This window comes from Osmerus mordax, chromosome 5 (assembly GCF_038355195.1).
Source record: "Osmerus mordax isolate fOsmMor3 chromosome 5, fOsmMor3.pri, whole genome shotgun sequence".
Lineage (NCBI taxonomy): Eukaryota > Metazoa > Chordata > Actinopteri > Osmeriformes > Osmeridae > Osmerus > Osmerus mordax.
In genome coordinates, this window is record NC_090054.1 from 17707923 (window position 1) to 17730346 (window position 22424).

Genomic DNA, 22424 nt, shown 5'->3' on the forward strand with positions numbered 1-22424 from the left:
TTATGGTTAAATACTTAAATGTTCCATCATGATGAGTAAGATCTGATACAGTAATATTACCACTAAACTTCCACTCTCAAAATAACAACATTTCTCTTTTTAAACAGGGTTTTATACACTGCATCATACTCTAATCACAAAAGATGAAACAGCCCACCAGGAAATGCAGTTTTCATTACAATAAATTGTCAGTTGTTGACAGGCCTAAAGGACATCCTTGGAAAAGGAGATGGAGTGTGGCACAGGATCATAAACCAGAGCAGACATTTTCATTTTGGAGGAATTTCAAGGGTTATCAGAGTTCCACAGTTAGACTATAGTGACTTATTGGGACTCTATCAGTTGTGTGTGTTTTTTGTATTTTCATTTTCCTTCTCCCTGGGAATGGAGCATGAACTTGCTTGATCTCCAATTGTAGACAAAGAGAACATTTGCCGGGTTTCTATCTTTTAATGTCTATCTGCTGCTATAGCATAGCTGAACCATATTCTATCAGAAAGGGGCCATACACAAAGCTTGCCCTTTTCTGTGATTATTTTCTGTGATAAATTGAAACAATTTCTACACATAGTTAATGCTGATGAGAGACTCCTTCTTTCTGTTGTTTGATGAAAATGTGGTGTGGTTCACTTGATGTAAAGCACTCCTTTGTGAAGTGACAATGTCAACAATGCTTGAGCATAATCACCACAATACAACACAGATCCTTCCAGCAATAGCCTTATAATTAAACACAAGGTTTTGGAGCATCGCATGTGGCCAATAAATAATTCAAACAAGTCTGTGTCAGATGAAATATTAATTGTAAAAAATTATGTAATATAAATTGCACTGACAAGAGTTTGAGGCAAACTTTGGCCTTTCCAATAAAATAGATATCCTGTAGAGCACAGTGGCAAGAGTTTGACAGGGAGTTCAACATGCAACAACTGGTTCATGTTCGAGGAGACAGCTGGGGTTAATGAGAGTGAACAGCATCATAAAGCTACCCCTAGGAAGACTGTTCAAGTGAAAAGTCCATTAAATTCAAGAGGTAAAGAGGTAAGTAATCAGCGGTGTGACTTTTAAAAGCTGTGGGAGCGATAAGAATCCCGGCATCCTGGAGAGATGGGCTGGGAAACATGGAGGACTGACATCCTCTTCACATCTGTTACGTAAATGTAACGATACCGAATGAAAGGGAGGGAGAGGGAGAGAACGGCAAAGAGAGGGTAAGCCAGAGAGAGAGAGAGGAAAATAAGAGGGAAAAAAAGTAACACACATTTGCAGGGGAGGTACGGGGGGGAGGGGTTTGTTTTTTGTGTGAGGCATTATCGAGGGAGATGGAGAGGAAATTAGAAAAAAAGAGACGCAAATATGGCATGAAAGGGTTTTAAATGAATGCAGGATACAAAAGATTGGACAGGAAGGTAGGAGGTAGGGGGAAGGAGAGGCGTAAAAGGAGGGGATAACAGGAGGAGTGTTGTTTACTGTTGAGGCAGGCAGGCAAGGTGACTGTGGGATCATAGTCACACAGGTAGATCAAGAAGGACAGTAACCCAAATAAAGGAGAATTTGTGTGTGTGTGTGTAATGAGTTTGTTTGCACGCATGGATCAATGAAGAGAGCTGCCCAACTGAAGATGAATGGAGCAGGTGCAGAGGTGATCCTAAGTTGGAGAAACCAGAAGAGTTTTAGAATGAAAGATGAAGAAAAAGGTACAGAAAGATTTACATTTAGCTGAGATAGACGTACATAGCCCATTACAAACATTTGTTTGTGAGGAAACATTGCGGTTTGGGTGTGCGCGTGAGAGCGCATCCAGTCTTGTTTGTGTGTTCGTGTTAGTGCCACATTATGTAACACATGACTTAACAACTTTGTAAATCTTTGTCGAATTGGACACTCTGGTGTAAAGCTAACCAACTTGACTTTTCAGTTACATCCCACAAAGTAGAGCAGGCCTCGAGATACTGATGTTTAGTGTTTGCACCTCCCTGCCACAGCAAATTCTGTGTTTGTATAACATACATGGCGAATAAACCGAATTCTGATTCTAATACTGACTACAACAGGATATCTGATGTTGCTGTTGAGCCAAACTGCTGTGGTCTCCAAACAGAAGCTGATCGAGCCCTGTCTCTTCCCAAGCCGTCACCCACCCTAACTCTGATAATACGTTCTGAAGAGCAGGTTCCACACACAAACACAAACACACGGTAACAAAAAGCTTTTCTGGATATTTTTGCCAACGTCCCATGAATTATTCAATCCATTTTTGTCCTGGGGAGGGCAGGGAGTTTATTAGTGTCAATAGTTTCTCAGTGCTGATGGTTAGGAGCCTACGATTTAATTTATCAAATGGTGAAGATGCATGGCAAGACTGTCTTCTTGGTCTGATGGTAGATGTTGTAGACAGAGAATAAAATATTCTATTAATATTATTCCTCTAAATAAAGGTTGTGTGTTCTCTTTTGTTCGGCCTAAACTGGACCCAACTCTTTGGCTCCAGGATGGCACCTCCTATTTATAGACTGAACCAGCTGACAGGCAGACAAGCAGGCAGACAGGCAGGCAGGCTGGCAGGCAGACAGGCTGGTAGACAGGCAGGCAGACAGGCTGGCAGGCAGACAGGCTGGTAGACAGGCAGACAGGCTGGCATGCAGACAGGCTGGTAGACAGGCAGACAGGCTGGCAGGCAGACGGGCTGGCAGGCAGACAGGCTGGTAGACAGGCAGGCAGGCTGGCAGGCAGACAGGCTGGTAGACAGGCAGGCAGGCTGGCAGGCAGACAGGCTGGTAGACAGGCAAGCGGCCAGACAGACAGATGGGCAGGCAGGCAGCGTCAGTAGCATTGCACAGAAAATGTGCTTTTAAATGATCGCTACTACATAATTCACTAGCATGCATTCAGGACTTATTACAGTTACTGAATAATGCAAACAGGTTAATAATTCAAAATGAGATAAAAATGGCTTGGTTTAACACAGTTCACAATTAGTTGGATGGATTTAGGGAGAGAGAGAGTGAATGTAGAGTAATTATTTATGGGATTTTTTGGCACAGGTATGGAGTACATAAAGACAATGTTTACATTTATCTGTTGATGCCCCCCATCCACCCATCCACACACACACATTTTGTTGACCGGGATTATTAACCACTGTAATGTAACTGGATGTTGGATAACAATAAAACCAATCAATACTTTATAAAAGCAGACAGAGACCATGTATCCAGTTAGAGGCACATTGTAATTGCCATTTTAAATAATGCTTGCGTTCCAGCATTAATCACTATCAACACATTTTTTAATGGTTTTGCAAGAGTGAGAAAGAAAATGCACAAAGACCAAACACGTCTCTTGTGGAAGCACATGTACAGTCTATAGCTAATCTAGATAAACACCCATGCTTTTGATTCTGGCAGCAATTTACCACTCCTATAGAATTAATTCATTCATCTAGGCGGCCAACAAGCTGTCAGACAGAAAGAGAGAGAGAGTGAAGAGGGAGAGAGTGTGAGAAAGAGAGAAAGAGGGAGAGAAATAGAGCAAGAGAGAAGGAGAATAGTCTCAGCCATCAAACATGTCACTGGGGAGATTTGGTGTTGCATGGCTGAATGATCAGAAGATAGCACAAGGCTTTAGTAAATAGGCAAATGGTTGCATTTTGAAGGAACTAGAGACCCTCACACACACATACCGTGCCTGACACACAAGTGCCATTCCAGTAATGAGCTGATCTACGACAGGGTTCCAGTCGCTGTGTGTTGGTGTGTCTGTAAATTATGTATTCCAAGGCACCAACAGAGAGGCTAGTGTAGCTTAGGTCAGCTTAGTCAAGGTTCACACTGTAAGTGATGTCATTGAGAAAGCCTGCCTTTCTGTTCTTCACAGACATTGCTAAAGTCTATGGGGAGGCTTTCTTCAATGCATTATTTTCCTAGTCAATCCCCACTGTGAGCGGTTGGCCAATTAAAGGTGATGGATCACAGTAGCACCTTCCTTTTGACTAATCTAAACCTTGTTTCAGGGCAGGACTCATCAATCAGAATTGTGTGTATTTAGACTTCAAGCAAAGAAAGTAAGAAGGCTCCAATTATTTATTCTAGAATGTCCAAATAGCGTATGTTGCCTGGCAACAAAAAAAGTTCCCTGAAGCAAGCTAAAAGGTCAAAAGAAGTTCAAAGGCCAATGAGTCCACCCCCATAAATAATTGTAATTTAGACCGACCAATAGACAAAGTATCACTGACTCAATTTGAGCATGTCTTAAGTCTTCGCTTGAATCCTTTGGTGTAGGGACCGTCAGTAAATGACCTCCATAATGTGCATGGGTCCTTTACAATACAAATACAATTATCTGGTGCAACAAGCCAGCAAAACATTAATGGTCTTAACTAGCTCACCTGTCAGTGCTGTCAGTCTAAGAGTAATCTATTCCTTAGATACAGGCTAAAGAACTACCAATCTCTTGTCAGTTTTTTTGCAGTTGTGTAATCTCAATCAACTTTAGCAGAGCCTCCAACTTCTTCACTTTTCTCTCCGTGAGTGTGGTCAAATCTAGACTGGACTCTCAGCACTGTTGAAGGGGAACAGAACGCGGGTCTTTAGCCTGTAGCGTAGCCACCAGGGCTAACTCAACAGAAAACGGAAATTCACTTGTGTTGTCATGTTATGTAAAACGTTTCTTCTCTAACACAGTCTGACTGCTTTCTCCCTGCAGGCAACGCCAAGGCTCAAAGAGTCTCCGGGTAGACCAGAGCAGTTAAATCTGCTTAAATGCCTCCAAATGGTGAAGCCATAGGAACCTATTGTATAGGCTAGAGCTACAGCGATCAGCAGAGTTCAGCTGGATTTAGCTCTGGGCATTGTGATGAGCGTGATGACCAAGGGGCGTCCCTCAGCTTTGACTCTATGTGATGTAGTCTGATGTAGCTGTACACTACAATTAGACTTACAAAGACAAACTAAGCCAATGCATTTAACTTTGGCGACTGCCAAACTTGAAACGCCAAATTAGTGACGGGGAGAGCTTTAGTAAAGTTAGATCTGAGCTAAAACTAATCTGAAAGCAACTGAAACCACATCTCTTTAAAAACCAAAATAACATAATGTATTCATTTAGCACACACTTCTATCCAAAGTTGCATACAGGAGGTGATTCAAACTTGCAACCTCTTGAGTTGCTGTAAAATGCTCTACCACTGAGCTATACATGTTTCCAGAAAGGGTTGAGCACCATTTACAGTGCAGCATACATAGCTGGCACGGGGTTGTAGATGGCCATCAACACAGTGTACATCACCAGCATGGGTCTGTTTGTCAAGAGCCTTTCCTCTACTCTTTCTGTTGCTATTATCACCCCCGCCCCTCTTACATCACTTCCTGTGGCCCGTTCAGTGACTCACTGATGGATTACATGATGGAGTGGCCTAATTACATGCGTGTTCTCCATTTGACAGAGAGAGAGAGAGTGAGAAAGAGAGAGAAAGGGAGAAAAAGAAAGCAAGACAAAGACACTGTAAGAGTGATAAGGAGAGAAAAAGAGATGAAGAGAGAAAGAGTGTTCGACAGATGAGTAACACTTTGACACTCCTTCACTGTTAATGTGGGCATATTTATAGAACTTACAAATGACTTCTGCCCTCATTCCCCTCTACATCTCCCCTCAAACACCACTAGACTAAGAGATGGATGTCCCGCCCCTTCTTCTACATCTACTCCTCCACTAGGACTTTTCTTTTTCTTCTCTCCCCTCTCCTTTCTCCCGTTGCTCTCCTCCTCTCTCCTTGTTTGTCCTTCACAGTATTCCATTTGCGAGGCTGAGACCAGTTTGACACATTCTCTTGTCTATGGGCCAAAATCACCGGAATTTAGAGGAGGATCTAAATCTAAAGTGGCACAGAGAAAAGAGATAATAAAATAAAGATAGACGAAAGAAATTCTCTTTTCTTTTTTTCGAGGTGTTTACAGGAAGAGCCAGGGGAGATGGAATTCTGCCTCTTTCATATAAATCCAAATATTGCATCATTGAGAATGGGCCCATTCACACATTTCTGGCACTTCCGCTTGTGATCATTTTATGCATGTGTGTTTTTTTGAGGGTGTTTGTGTGTTTGCGTGCGCATACACATTTGAGTTAGGATCCATCCGTGTGTGTGGGATGCAGTAACCCAGTTAAGCACGTTTAGTTGATCCCTCGGTCTCCTCCTCCCGTCACCAGAGATGAACCAGCTCGTGTCAGATTTTGGACAGGGTGAGAGAAAGAATATCATAATGGAAGTGTGGTATGGTGGGGTTGGTTGGTGGGGCTACAGAGAGACTTATCACTTTGATAAAAGATTCATACAAAAGATGCGCCAGCGGGGGAAAAGGCGGGCAGTGGAACGACTTTAGCAATTTAGCTAACGTATCAGATCACACAGAAGCAGCCAGTACACAGGCTAACCAAAGATTAAAAAGCTGTTTTCCGACTCACTCTGCTTTCCTCTGTTCTTGCAGATTGAGCTGCTAACCTGCCTACTACATTTACATTTAGTCATTTAGCAGACATTTACATTTAGTCATTTAGCAGACGCTCTTATCCGGAGCGACTTACAGTAAGTACAGGGACATTCCCCCGAGGCAAGTAGGGTGAAGTGCCTTGCCCAAGGACACAACGTCAGTTGGCATGACCGGGAATCGAACTGGCAACCTTCGGATTACTAGCCCGATTCCCTCACCGCTCAGCCACCTGACTCCCTACTAATGACAGCCTGAAGGCTAACAGTGTGATTTACTGTAGCCAATACATGATACTCTGTACCCTGCCAACAACAACGGGCCTGACTATCTTTTGATGAGGGAATCAGGCAAGTGTTGTGTAAGAAGGTAAAATATTTTGTTACAGTACACAGATACATCACCATTTGTTAAATAAAAGATGTTCCTTATCCCACTAAAGAATGCAGAATTAACGTATCCATTACTGAGGCATCATGTCTCAAGGCTGTACCAGGGTTAGTCTCACCTGCACAAAACCTTCACATCTGCCTGTGGTCTGGGATATCATCTTAATCCTGCCCTATAACCACAGAGACCTGCAAATCCTATGTGAGGAACCCCAATCTCTTCATGGAAAAAGGAGCTCTTTCTGCACAGTTCATAATTCCCTTTATCTTTATGGACGGTTCACACTGTGAAACATCATGACTCAGCTTGCTAGGAGCTTCTCTCTGCCTTGATGAACAGAGTCGAACAGACACAATAATGGACTACCCCAACCAAGAAGCTAAGCTACCACAGATCCCCACTCTGCCTGTTAGTCATTTGGGTTGCACACAGTTCAAAATTTCAGTTTCCTAGTCCTGCAATTTAATTTCCTTCAGCTGGTTTACCTTAACCAAGCAAACAGACTGAGTTTTAGGTGTTTGTTTGGAGGGAACATACATTGCATACACTCAGATAGACAACCAGTTTAAACCCCATGTCGTCATTTATTTGTCAAGGCAAATAAAACCCTATTCCATTTTCTTTTTGATAATGATCTATTCTGTTCTATTCCATTAGATTCCTCCTACCCTCCCATCACACATACAATATTCTACATACAGAATGTCACAGACATACAGAACATTTCATTAGCCCTACATAGAGCATACATTATGAATAGCTCATTGTAACCTCCACCTTTGTCATTAAATGAACTTTCAGTCATTAAGAAGGGGTTAATTTAAATTTACTATATGACAATTACATCCATTGGCCATTACTCCCTCTCTGTCCATCAAGTCCTACTCCTCATTACTGCCTGCGTTTTAACTGGCCTTTGTCTTCATTAGGGGAATAATGGCGTGTTAAAAAGAGGTGCTCTTTCCGCTTGATATCCATGTTCAAAGCCCACAGGACCCTAAATGGCTGACTGCAGCCTAGTTTCTCACAGTTTCCCCTCATTCCAACCACCAGATTTATAAAGAGGACATAAAGACACACACATACACACACACACACACTTGCACGCACGCACACACACGCTCCTGCTCCGTTTATTTACTTTGTTCTTTCTTTTATCTTTCATTTAACCTCCCCTGTCCCTTAAAGTGCTCAAATGGAATAATTTGACCTTGCAGACATTCTAATGCCTATGCATGTGCACTATAGCATGATAATGGCAAGATGTCATACTGTACTCTGTGGCTTTGGTCCTTAAGTTAATTTGGTTCTTCACTATTATCTTCAGATTATCTGCCTCCAATGTCTGATTAAGCTATAGCTGTTGTTTAGCAGGCTCTACAGCTCTACCTGTATCAATCTGGACAGCAGTTTAGATTGCATATCACAGCATAGACCAATGCATTCAAAGAACGAGTGTCAAGACCTGGAGTCCTCATGGATCCTATTAGTGCAGGAGTGTGTGTGTGTGTGTCTTTGTGACCTTTTAGCTCTTCCACCCTCTGAGACTGAAAAAGGTGTGAGGACAGGTGACAAGGCTAACCAGACAACCGGCTGGGGAACAGAAAGGGCTCCAGGGAGGGAGGGATGGAGGAAGGAAGGGAAGGGGGGAGGGATGGGGGAGGGAGGGAGGAGACAGAGGGAGGATGGGATGTGGGGGGTACTAATGGGAGAGGGGGAGAGGAATGAAGGTTGGCGAGGAGGTGTGGAGGGGGGAGATGTTAGGCGTTGAGAAAGCTGGAGCATGTGAGAACAGAAAGGAGCTTTAACAGTTGTTGTTGCTCTGTTGAAAAGCAGAAAGTGAAAATGTGTGCGTGTGTGTGAGGAAGAGACAAAGACAGAAAGAAATAACTGAATGCTGGTAGGAAAGGCCTTTGCACTGGCCAAAAATGAGTGCTAACTTTATATTAAAAAAAAGAAGTCAATTTCCTTGAAATAAAGTAAAAAGTTTTTTTTCTATCTCCCCTCTCTCTCTCTCTCTCTCTCTCTCTCTCTCTCTCTCTCTCTCTCTCTCTCTCTCTCTCTCTCTCTCTCTCTCTCTCTCTCTCTCTCTCTCTCTCTCTCTCCGTCTCTCTCTCTCTATCTTTCTCCCTCTCCGTCTCTCAGGAACTCTGCTCGCTTTGTAAACAGTCTCATCCATCACACGCCTAGCTGTTTGAGAATGCATGGTCTCTATCCCAGACACCTGCTGGTCTATTTGTCCACAACGCTGACAGCTTCACCAAAGGTGGGGTTGAAGCCCTGTGAGTCCAAACCATCACTGCATCGTCACTCCTTAATGGCACTCCCGGGAATAGAAGGAGGATGATGATGAAGAAGATCATCATCACCCTGGATGTATACTGAGCAAGGGATGACAGAGTTCAAAGCTCTAGAATTTCTCACCAATCATTAGAAAAATGCCTGTCTGTGTTTCAGTTCCATGGAATAGTTGCCATAATCAAAGACCATGTCTGAGATGACTGGCACCACAGAGACCCACAACCCCCGACTGAGATGTATTTCAACCAATAATTTGCTGCCACAGAATACAAAGACCAAAATGTTATCAACCATAAATGCTGTTTACTCATAGGTCAAGGGAGAGGTAGCACAAGGAAAAACATTTCTTCATACCTAAATTTACTGCATTCTAGTATATTCCTATCCTACCCCACTTCTCAGCTATAGGGTTGCACATTGCACATAGCACTTAAGCTTTCTGTCAGGGTGACATTTGCAACATATATACTGTACTGTGTTCCTGCGGATAGATCCATTCAGAAATCCTCTACGCCTCAGAAAACACAAATGAGGCAATGGGGGAGCTTGATTTGGACCACCGATTTTGTTTGTGCGATCTGTTTCATCTGAACATTTCACTGCATCAACCCAGTAGCATTAGCCTGCTGTCTTGCCTGCAGTCAGTCTGCGTGCCGCTCCTATAGAACATGCATGGCATGCATGAGTTCCATCAGCAGAGGGCAGAAGACTACTGTGGTACTGTGTGTGTGTGTGTGTATGTGTGTTTAGCCCAGGTACTGCTACAGCCCTATAGCTCAGCCGTCTGGCGTCTCTGCTAACATGTGAAGCATACATAGATGCTTCAACACCGGAAATGCCCTCTCCCTTTTCGACACGTGTCTTTCCTGATTGACTAACAAGGAGGATAGTGATTTCACAGTTTGTTGAACTTAATTAAACCCAGCTGACCTGTTTTACTGAGCGACATATATGTAATATACTGTTTATATATTTAGCAAAACGTAGGACATGGTTAAGATGTGTGAAAACCTTCTAGATGCATGCTGGAAGTTTAACCAGAACAGGATCAGTGTTCTTAAGATGTGATAGTGTTGAGCAGTGTACCCTAACTGTACAAACTGATATGCTGCCCATAGACAACAGAGATCTTCCTGGTTACTGATGGCACATTTCACATTGAGAATGGATGGTTTTGGTACGATATTTATCAGGTACTTCACGACAGGAAGTATGATTTGGATGTAGCCTGTTGATTGGCTCTGATTATGTTGTGTGAGTGGGCAAATTAACCTACAACTGTGAGACCAAACACAGCTTGATGAGAGAAGCAGTACAATAAATCAAATCATCATTTTTTTAACCAGAAAATCAAACCAAGTGAGACAATCACATTGTATTAATCAAGTGGAACCAACCAATGCACTGTGTTTAGGACCTGCTCTGCTTGTATTTTTGAGTCTGAAATTAGATATTGATTCCATACCGTCGCCTTTTATCTTATTCTATTTCTGCCATTTCTCTCTCTCCCTCTCTCTCCATCACATTCTGTCTCTGTTTTTGCTCAAATAAAGACACACATGCACTCTTAACATCTGTCTGTAGCAGTTTGTCATTTCAAGGGGTTCATTCCAAGTGTTCTATTTCCCCTGATTTATAAATTCATGAGAAGGTGTAGAGGAGGTGTCCGATCAGACAGCTTGTCTGAGCTGAGACTCTGAATGTGTGCTTCCAGCCAGGGTCAGCCCACGAGCGTCCACAGCGCTTCACCAGCACACGCTTAATCATATCGCTTCTCGCCACACGCACACATTACATTTACATTTAGTCATTTAGCAGACGCTCTTATCCAGAGCGACTTACAGTAAGTACAGGGACATTCCCCCGAGGCAAGCAGGGTGAAGTGCCTTGCCCAAGGACACAACGTCAGTTGGCATGACCGGGAATCGAACTGGCGACCTTCGGATTACTAGCCCGACTCCCTCACCGCTCAGCCACCTGACTCCCTACATACATTCAGTAATCATCACAGACATACAGTACGTGTAAAAATAATATTTACATCTGTCAGTGTGTGTGACAGGCCTATATGCACGGCTGGCAGGAGGAGTGAGTGTTCAATGAGCTGTAAGGGCACTGGTATTCCATTGTGTGTATTAAAACTATATCAGTAAGTTTGCCTCTAGACATCAGTAGAAAGCAGAGGAGAGAGATGGTCACAACTGCCAGCTGGATTAGCATTGTGTGTTTTGACTTCATCTTTCACTATGGGTAAATCTGCTTTCTTCCACAAATATCCTATATGGTTGGTTGTATCTGTTTGTCTGCCTGGTTGGCTTGCTGGCGGTCTGTGTGTCTGTCATCCCGAGGTCTGTTGATCCTGCATGGCTGTGTTTACCCCACTCTTCTCACTCGAACCACAGAGAGACACACAGAATCTAACGCTGGAGTACGTTTTCCTTTCAGCTACACAGACACACCATAGTCCAATTCTCTCTCAACATAACCTCTTGAAAAAAATTACATTTCCATAGATATGGAAATGTGGAGTTTGAATAGAACAGAGGAAAATGTAATTAAATGAAATGGTGAAGGAGAAGGCAATACAGGTCAAATCTCTCTCTCAATCTAAACAGATCTCTGTCATGCCCCTTCTATTTCTTTCCCCGCTCTCCTTCTCTCACATTCAATACATTACACATGAAAGTCATTTTGTCTCAACCGTACAACTGGCACAAAAGATAAACCCTATTGTGTTTATTGTGTACAGCTCTCTTTCTGCTAAGCTAAAGGCACTTTAATTCCTCAACATAACAATGAAGAAAGACCGTTCACTCCAAAATATGTGTGCGTGTTACATCTTGTCAAGGAACACAATGCAATACAGCACCATATACCATGGGAGATAGAAGAACAAATGCACCTCTCAAATCCCTTTCTGCGGGAAAAGTGATTTCTCAGAACAGAGACGTCTTGGCTCTGTGCCAAGATGAAAACTCTCCTCCGCACGTCCAAGACAAGTCCAGAGGAGCCATGGTAACCACACCAGTGCCTGCTTGGGGCCCTTGAAGAGGCGTCTTGGGAAGGCTGTTGGCATATCGAGCGTACCCATGTAGGGCCTCTCAAAGGATCTAATCAAAGGTTTGAATTTATACTGCTTCCTCAAAGGAAATACCACCGTCAAGGAAAAAAAAGACCTCCATGTTGAAAGAGCTTCACAACGAGGAACAACAATCCGACATCTCAAAACCGATGAGTGTCATGTACTGTTTGTGTGATTCCCAACAGAGCCCCTACTTACATTTACATTTAGTCATTTACATTTAGACATTTAGCAGACGCTCTTATCCAGAGCGACTTACAGTAAATACAGGGACATTCCCCCGAGGCAAGTAGGGTGAAGTGCCTTGCCAAAGGACACAACGTCATTCGGCACGGCCAGGAATCGAACTGGCAACCTTCTGATTACTATCCCGCTTCCCTAACCGCTCAGCCACCTGACTCCCATGTGTGAAGGTGAGCTGCCAGGCGGCCAGGCAGGGCAGGGAGCCCTCTGCCATGTCCGCCCACCGGCTTCATTGACATCAGATCCCATTCCCCACTGTCAACCCCCAGGGGAGCAGCAGTACTCTGGTGTGAAACAGAGCCAGGGAGGGTCGGGTGTCTGTCAGACCCGGCCCTCAGACACAAGGTTTGATCCCAGCTCAGTCAGCAAGGGTGTCCCTGGATAAGGATCAAAACACCCCCACCCCCCCCCCTGCCACACACACACGCCACCACCTCATTGTTCCCGCTTCTTGTCAGAGGAGACCTGCAGCGAATCTCTTGGGAGGGCGCTTTTCCGCTCGACTCAGGGACACGCACACTGGCAGCGAGTCTGCAGGGATCACCTTGTATGTCAGACACCGTGTGTGTGTGCGCGTGCATCATGGGAGTTCAGACTTCTGTCAGCTCTTTCCACCACCATGCGGGACCACAGTGCCCTTCACGTAGAGCCTGATATCCATCTGCACAGCGCTGTGCTTTCTGTGTCTGCTAAAGGCTCATCGCACAGTGCTGTGCCCGGCTGCTGGTCGCTCGTGAACTTCCCCTTTGCAGGTGGTGTTGCGGGTACAGTGAACCTGAACCCGATGCCCCATACCGCCTGGAATAACTGAAGTGATGCCCTCATGTCTCCGTTTTTTTTCCGTTCCTCCCCTCACCCACACAGCGCCCACAGCCAGAGCAAGCCTAGTGTGATCACGTTACCCTTGCTTTCCCTTTAACCACAACTAACCCTCTCTCAATAATTCATACGCAAACCACTTAGACACTACTACCGTAGCTTTGGTTACAGATGACAGCCACCATTGGCTTTCCTTTTGTATGCGTGGTTGGTGTGTGTGTCTGCGTGTGTGTGTTTGCATGTGTTGAGCTTGCAGATTTATGGTGAGCCCATTCCTGCGTGTGTAGTGAAGCAACTGACTGTGGGCATTGACAACACAGAGTGGGACATTGATTCCTGTGGCAGCCCACCAACGTGGTGATCAGTTTCTACTGACAGACGTTTGGCTCCAATCGATGGCAGTGTTGAGGCTGCCCCGCTCCAGTGTTCACGCTGCCCTCCTTCTCATCCACCCCTTCTCCTCTCTCTCTCTCTCTCTCTCTCTCTCTCTCTCTCTCTCTCTCTCTCTCTCTCTCTCTCTCTCTCTCTCTCTTCTCTCTCTCTCTCTCTCTCTCTCTCTCTCATGGTCTTTTTGCCTTTCTGTGTCTCTTTCCCGTCGCCTTGTCCTGCCTCTTGCAGTTCGTTCGCTCTCTATCTTTTGTGTCTCCTCCTTCGTGCCCTTCTTCTTTCTCTCTCACCTCCTTTTCCATCTCCCCGTGTCCCTCTATCTCCCTCGCTCCCCTTCTCTCTTGTCCGCTCTCCCTCTGTCCCTTCCGCTCTCACTGTTACCCTCTTGTGCTCCCTCTCTCTCCCGCACACCCCGTTACTTCTCTTGCTCTGACTCCTTCTCTTTCACCACCCTCTCCTTCTCGCTTACTTGCTCTCCCTCTCCCTCCCGCTCTCCAACTCTCCCTCCCACTCTCCCTCCCGCTCTCCCTCTCTCCTTCCCGCTCTCTCTCTCTCCCTTTCGCTCTCCCTTTTGCTCTCCCTCTCTCCCTCTCTCCTTCCCGCTCTCTCTCTCCCCCCCGCTCTCTTTCTCTCCTTCTCGCTCTCTTTCTCTCCCTCTCGCTCTCTTTCTCTCCCTCCCGCTCTCCCTTCTCTCCTTCCCGCTCTCTCCCGCTCTCTCCCTCACGCTCTCCCTCTCCCTCACGCTCTCTCCCTCCCACTCTCTCGCTCCTGTTCCCCCTCTCTCCCTCCTGCTCTCTCGCTCCTCCTCCTGCTCCCCCTCTCTCCCTCCTGCTCTCTCGCTCCTCCTCCTGCTCCCCCCTCTCTCTGAATCACAAGAGGAAGCAGAGTTACACTCTGTCAGCAGCTTTGCTTTAACCAAGGTCAAAAAGTGTCTTGTTCATCAGCTATTGGTGTAGGTGTGATTGTGTGTTTGAGAAAAAGTGTGCCCAGCGTGTGTGTGTGTGAGAGATTGTGAGTGTGTGCACAGTGTGTGTCTGTGCCGTATGTGTGTGTGTGTGTAGCAGACAGGTAAGTGATTATGAAGCTCATATTACGTAACACGTGAAAATTAAATTTCCTCTGCAGATGAATTTCTGAGTATTGCTGATGACACAGCTGGGATGTGATCCAATAACAGTTCATTGGACCAGAGAGAAATGTGTGCGTGTACTGTATGTGAGTATGTATCCGTGTGTGTGGCACACACATGTATGTGTGTGTAAATGTGCATGCCTCTCTGACGGCATGTGCGCATGCATGTGTGTGTGCTTACGCTCCCATGTGCAGGTGTCTGTGAGAATGTCTTCCTGTGGTACCGTGCGTGTCTGTGTGTGTGCACACCGATTTCTCCCTAACCAATCAGAAGCCTCCATCCATAACCCTGATGAGGCCAGAACAGCCCTCCCAGGACCAGGGGTAAGGAGAGCAGAGGTGGGGTGGGGCAGCAGATGGTGAGGGCGCCAGACTCTCATCTTAACTGTAGCTGGTATGTGGGTCTTAGTATGTGTGTCTGTGTGTGTGGGGGCGGGGGGGAGGGGGGCTGGGAGCACACACACTTTACAAAAACACTTCTACTCACACGTTCTCATGTGGACAATCAGAGCTGTTACAGTTATGTATAAATAAATCATTTCCCGCCTGATCGGATTTTCTTGAGTGACCATTTCCATCTCTTCCCTCCCTCATTTCAAATTTCGCTGCTGATAGCAAAAAGACCATTATCATAACGCATAATGTTCTCATCTGTCCTGGCAGAGGTGTCCCTATCCAATATAATTTAGGGCAATGTCACTCCACAGAAAGACACATTTACAGCTAATCAAGACAAAACAAGGGAGACAATTCTTGACATATCTAGGATTGCGTAATGTTTGTCCTTATTGTGATGCATGAGGTCGACATTTCAGTGGAAGTATTGCACAGCAGGGGCTGAAGAGTCTGGCTGGGGTACACTTTCTGTGTGTGTGTGTGTTATTTCTCTGTGTGTATGTTTGTGTACTGTATATACGGTCAAGACATGCATGGGTGTGTGTGTGCCTGCGGGCGCGTCCTACTGTGACTCAACTCCAATCCCCAGCATCCGACATTCAACGTGCACCCGGGAAATGTGATCCGTGGTCACGCAACACAACACGAGCGCACACACACACGGTCAATTATCCCCGGGAATCGACGCAGCTGCCTGATGTCAAAACAACAATGATCAGAGGATGTGCCGGAGATGCTGATGAGCCCCCCCCTGCCCCCCCCCCCTGCACCCCCCCCCCCCCCCCCCCCCCGCCCCCGCCACCCTCGTCCCCCCCAGCTGGCAATCGTCCTGGTGACTGGCTGGCAGGCAGGATGGAGGGCGGATGGGCTCTTGGAACAGACGCTGAGTAGATCCAAATCTACGATCCCAGTAGCATAGGATAATCTAGTATTGTTACTGCTTCCTTCTAAATGACTGTGTTTCCTGTTACCGTACCCCTCTCCGAAGAAGCTCCTTCCTCAACAGAAATATCATGAGTCATACTGCACCACATCATTGTTTTTATCTGGCTGAACTCGTCCATTCCAGCAACACAGCAGTCGTTTCACATCTCACGGATTAGCAACAACAGTTTACCCCTTTTCCTTGTGAAATGGAGGTCAAGTAACCTTTCAGTCTATTGTCAAAGTCCTTCTTGATGGGGGATTTTACACCGGTGTTCTGGATTTCTGACTTGAGTCAACAAGTGTGTGTCAAGTGTATTTTACCAAGAGCTGAAACATCAGGCGGTAGATGTGTGGATGTTTCCTGCGTGCCTCTTGCCTGCCTTCTCCAAGGCACCCAAGGTCTCGTGGCGGCTGTAGGCAGGGAGCGTGGGAGTGAGTTTGACCTCCCAGGCTGGATGTGCCCTGGCAGGCAGAGTGTGGATTCTCGTCTCAGTTCACAAGGTTCAGCATCACTCGTGGGTAAACAGTGACACAAGCGCTCGTTGCCCGCGCTAACAACACGGGACGCAGCTGCGGCACCTCTTACATGTACATGTTCACACGCCAGGCCTGCTCGCTGTATGACTCAGAGCCGGGCCGACTCAGTCTGCTCACTGAACAGATCGGCAATGGTCACTTCTTATCTGTGTGTGTGTGTGTATGCTCTCTCTCTCTCTCTCTCTCTCTCTCTCTCTCTCTCTCTCTCTCTCTCTCTCTCTCTCTCTCTCTCTCACAATCACGATCTATGTGTTTTACAGCTACAGGGGTGTGTTAGTCAAACAGTATTAGTCATAATAAGAATGCACTCGGAGTAACAGTCGTGAACTCCTGTTTAATTGAATTCACCTCCACAACTACTGTGTGTTCTGTGTTCTACGTTTGACAAGGATGATGGTGCAACCCTTCTGCAGTTCTCATAGCTCAAAGGTGCCTCAAACTAGTAACAGAAATGGGGATAGTCAGTGAGGCCAGAAATTATATAAATGCCTCACACAGCAAACTCTGTCGGAAGTTGGGAGGTTGGAGGAAGAGAGGGAGGACACGGAAGAGAGCGATGCTACTGCAGTTGGGGATGTGGGTAATGGATAGATGGTAGAGCTGTGCAGGTTGTGGCGGTTGGGGATGAGGGGAAGGGAGGGATGTGAAGGGGTAAGTGCGTCAAAGCGGTCCTGAGCAGACAGCTTATGGCCTGCAGAGTTATCTTGTGTGGTGAAGGAGAGGAGGAGGAGAAGAGAGGAGAGGAGAGAAATAGAGCAGTGTGTTCCTCCAGGCCACCAAGATGGAGACATGATCAAGTGCTCACACACATGCGCACACACACACACACACACACACACACACACACACCCACACACACGCACTCACATACACAATCAGCGATGTCCAAGCCCAGTCATACATAGATAATACATAGTTAAAAAGACTGTAAGAAAACAACAACATATGCCATTTCTTTATGGTACACATAAACAAACAAATTGGTCAGGATTAATTAGATTCAGGAGCAAATTATATAAGACCTATATCAGCCCGACCAAAAAAGTGATGGAGAGGCATGTGTGCTGTTGAGATAATAGATAGATTAATCTTTTTATTAATATTTCATGTCCTCTTGTATTGTTGTGCTTGAGTCTTCATTTGACTAAGTCGACCGCAGGCTGCGTTCTGGAGTGCTCACTCAATCATGTAAATAAACCATGAAGTCAATGGTTTTTATTTACACTAATTATTCAAGATAAGGTCCATTCTATTATTGTAAAAGTTTTGCAAACAGAGGTCCTTGAATTATGGACAGGAGAAACATTACCACGACCAATGCAAAACAGCCTAATGCTAACCCTAACCAGAGATTTTGTGAAGGTTTACACAACAAAATTATCACAAACCAGAAGTTTGAACTAAGTAGCATCAGAAACCTAGGTTAGCTAAATGCTAACGCTAGCTAACTGTCTGCAAAATACGCTAAGGCTCATGGGAATTCCAAACTGTTACTAATCGAACCCAGGCCCAAGTGGGTCTGACCACAGCTTCAAGAAGCATTATGCTGCAGATCCCGCTCACCGCAGGCCTGCTACTACTGTCATGTATTCGTCACACCGCAAAACTCATTTTACACACTTCACAAAAGAATTTCTGAATGGTGAGCGTGAGAATGAGCTGACTGAGATGTTAGACGTCCAAGCCGGTAATGAAGCGGACAAAGATAAGCGGTTTTGGGGAAGTTTGTTTCAGGGGTGCAAGCCTGCAGCATGCATTACGCAAACAGCAGACTCTAGCTAACGCAGTAGTGGGACGATTGCATAACAACTCAAATATGGCCCCAATACAACAATGCCTGCCTGAGTGCGTGTGTGTGTGTGTTTGTGAGTGAGTGAAAACTGTTGACAAACCATTGTGGTAGATGCATGCATGGATACTCCTGTGATGGTGATTCACATTGTTAAGGGGTGTGTGTGTGAGAGAGAAAGAGAGTGTGTGTGTGTGTGTGTGTGTGTGAGAGAGAGGGAGAGGAAGAGAGAGTGCGTGTGTGACACGCATTTACAACACCAATGCACATTTACTGCCTCAAAGTCCACTTTCTCTCCCCTCAGTGTTGCAGTTCTTCTCCAGGCCAGATCACCTTGCAGCAGAGTTTTGATAAGCCTTTGCCTGAGAGGGAGTGTGATTAACTGACATGCATAACTGACTACAATTAATCCTGAGCACTGATAAACCCTCTTTTTTTCAATCAGCCAGGCAAATCAATTTCCTCTGCTCTGCGTGTGTCAGATGGATAGAGATAGAACACACGCAGATCTCGACAGCGATTTGATCACACAAACATGGCTTTATTTGAGCATCCAACATTGGTCAACTCGACATCGATGTCAGGCCTCTGGCAATTGGCAGATGGCCGTATCAGTTTCAAAATGATGACGTTGTTGAAACACATTTTTTGTGTTTGTATTGGTGGAATGATAACGAACATAATCAGATGCAGACCAAAGATGTTTCCGGGTGGTTGCAATGAGGGGCTGAGGGCGTCCCGAGCAACAGAGGAGAGCAGGTAGGGACAGCGCAGCACCGGAGAAAAGGTCTTAGGGCCTCCGCTGTTCTCCTTGTGTTAAGTCATTGATATTCCACACACTAACCACTGCACCACACGGGGGGGGGGGGGGGGGGGGGGGGGGGGGGGGCAGAGGGGAGAGAGGGAGAGCAGAGGAAAAGGGAAGAGAGGTGGAGGAAAGCAAGAAAGGGGAGAAGGGGAGGGAAGTGGAAAGGGAGTGGAACAGCACTACTGTTTCAGCACTGGCCTATGAGAGGCTGAGGAAGGTGATTGTTGTCCTGTCTCAGCCATTCAGATCCAGCGTCTGCCCATGTTAACTCACATTACAAAGTTGCTCCCTTTGTGGGTGTGTGTGTGTTTGTCTGTTTGTGTCAGGAGCTGTGTGTGTGCGCCTATTCGTTTGTGCCATATCGCCTGAGATTCATTTATTTTATGTCTCTCTGGGTACCCTGTGTTCTGAAGGAGGTATACTGAGATTACATTGAGATTATTCAATAGATCTGCTATATCCTGAGGGCTGCTCATCCGTCACTGTTTCTTACTACGGGCACTGCTTTGCGAAAAGGACTTTTGCTGAAATATAGAAAATGTCCAGACCTCTCTGTGCCTCACTTAAAGGTTATATGTGAGGCAGTTGTTCAGAACACCATGACATTGTCTGGATGTCTGCATCTTCTAATAAAGGAGGAATATATACACCCCCCCACTCCACCACACACACACACACCTGCACACAAAGGCTGGCACACATACTTTACTAATATGGCTCAAGGTCAGAGGGCTCAGTTTGTAATCATTGACGTGACATGGCGCATGCTTAAATGGGAGTTGTGATTCCAGAGTGATTTGACTTGAAGCTCATAGAGGTGGATGGGCTGTGATCTCATTATCGGTGTCACCTGTGATGTGTTTGCAATATCTCTGTCTAGTGTTCATGAATGTGTGCACACACTGTACATGATGGGTTGGTATTTGGGGTTATTGAGATATCTGGACGATGTGATTTATGACTGCCGGAGTCACAACTTTTTGTGTTTGTGTGTGTATATGGGGGTGTAGGAGTAGTGGATCAGAACAGCTGAGATGGGTTTGACACATACACCACACACACACATACACCACACACACACATACACCACACACACACATGACACACATCACTGCAGATCAGACACGTGGTGGGGGGCGGGGTGGTGGGTGTTGGTAGCTGAACATAGGTGTTTGAGCCATGTCTCCATCTATCCAACCAGATTTGATGCTAGCACGTGGATAAGGACAACTCACATTAGGTTCACTGATGAAGGATTTTCACAAAGTGTTGAAATAAGTAAGTACACATGACTGTAACAGTGTCCCAATAACATACGCTTGAAGACATTCTGATCTGAGGGTGGCTTCTGATTTGAGAACTTCCATTTCTGTTGTGAAGGTTTTCAGGTCTACTGTTAATGTCTAAAGACATCTTGGGAAGATATATTTGGCTTCAAAGGCTTCCTGTGAAGATTCATAGACATGCTGGACAGTTTCACAGCCTTGCTTTAAAGGTTAAAATGCCTACAGTTACGATACCGTAACTATTGTTTATTATTGACCTACACTGGTTGCTAGTCTGACAGTACAGGTTTAAAGGTCTACTGTAAAGATTCACAGAGCTACTGTAAAAGTAATGAGTTGTATATTGCGCTAATTCAGACTATTGTGAGTATCGTGTGGCTCTTCAGTGTTTTCCTGCAGCCTGTGAGTGATACTTTACTCTGTCCTGGTCGTCACATGGTCGTAACACAACAGCAGCAGATCTCGCCACCCTCTTACCATGGAAGGTAGCCCTAGCTTTCTCTCTCTCTCACTCGCCCTCCGTCCCAGCCCCCTTATTCACCCCCCCCCCCCGCCCCCCCTCATTTTCGGTTCCTCTCCTCAAGGCCGTGCGCGTCAGCCCCTACTAAGAGGGCTGCCACGAAGCAGCGCAGGACTGTCACCGGAGTTTACCGTGATAAATGGGAGCGCGGAGCAAGAGAGGCTGCTACGGGAGAGGGAAGGAAAGAGAACGGGAGGTGAAAAGGGAGCGGTGGAGGAGGTGGAAAAGAAGGAGAGGGACAACGAGATTGGGAGCGGATGGAAAATCTGTGATGTGGAGGGGGAGGGAACAGCGGAATGGGCCAGGGACAAACAGGAACACAAGAGCAGTAATACAGTTCTCATAATGGGGACTCGTTCAGAGCGCAGCTGGCATGAGAGAGGGATGAAAAGAGCTGAGGATGGAGGTGGGGAACAGTGAAATGACCTCAAAATAGGGCGATAAAAATTGTGATGGAGAGAGAAAGAGACCGCAGATGTGGAAGAGAAGGAAACCGACGAAAGGGGGCGAGAGGGAGAGTCAAGCAGGGAGAGGTGCTGGAGAGGAGTTAGCTTTAATAGTGGTCATATTTCCCTTTCCCTCGGTTTAAATTGCTTTTCTTGAGACACTTTAGGACCTTGGGCGTGTGTGTACATGTTTGTGTGTGCATGCCGTATGTGTGTGATGTCTAAGCCTGTCTGTAGGTCTGAATCTGAATGGTTTGCTGTGGAGAGACAGGTTGTAGGTCAGACATCTCGCTCCCGACCGTTTTGTAAGATTGACGGCTCCGTCTCTCTTTCTGTTTCCTCTCCCTCTCGCCATCCCTCTCTCTTTCTCTCTCTATCTCTTCTACTGTACATCCATAGGAGAATATAATGGAGTCAATGGTTACTCAGAGTCTGTCAGGTCATCTACAAATAAAGATAAAAGAGAGGGAGATGAGAGAGGGAGATGAGGTAGAAAGAGATGGGAGAGACACCCGAAAAAGAGATGACACAAACATGATTAATTAAGAGAGACAGAAATGTAGTATATAAAGTTTGGGAGAAAGGGAAAAATCCCTAGAAAGATGGATAAAGAGAGTGTTACATGAGTGAGAGAGAGAAAGGGAAGGAGGGAGACAAAGATAGAGAGAGAGAGAGAGAGAGAGAGAGAGAGAGAGAGAGAGAGAGAGAGAGAGAGAGAGAGAGAGAGAGAGAGAGAGAGAGAGAGAGAGAGGGAGGAGGACATCTGGCTGTCTCATCACTGCTCCCCCCTGTGAGAAGTGCTTTGATGTGTGAGCCTGGAGCTCATTCTGATGATGGGCTTTAACTGAGGATGAAACCCTCCATCCTCTCTCCCTCCACT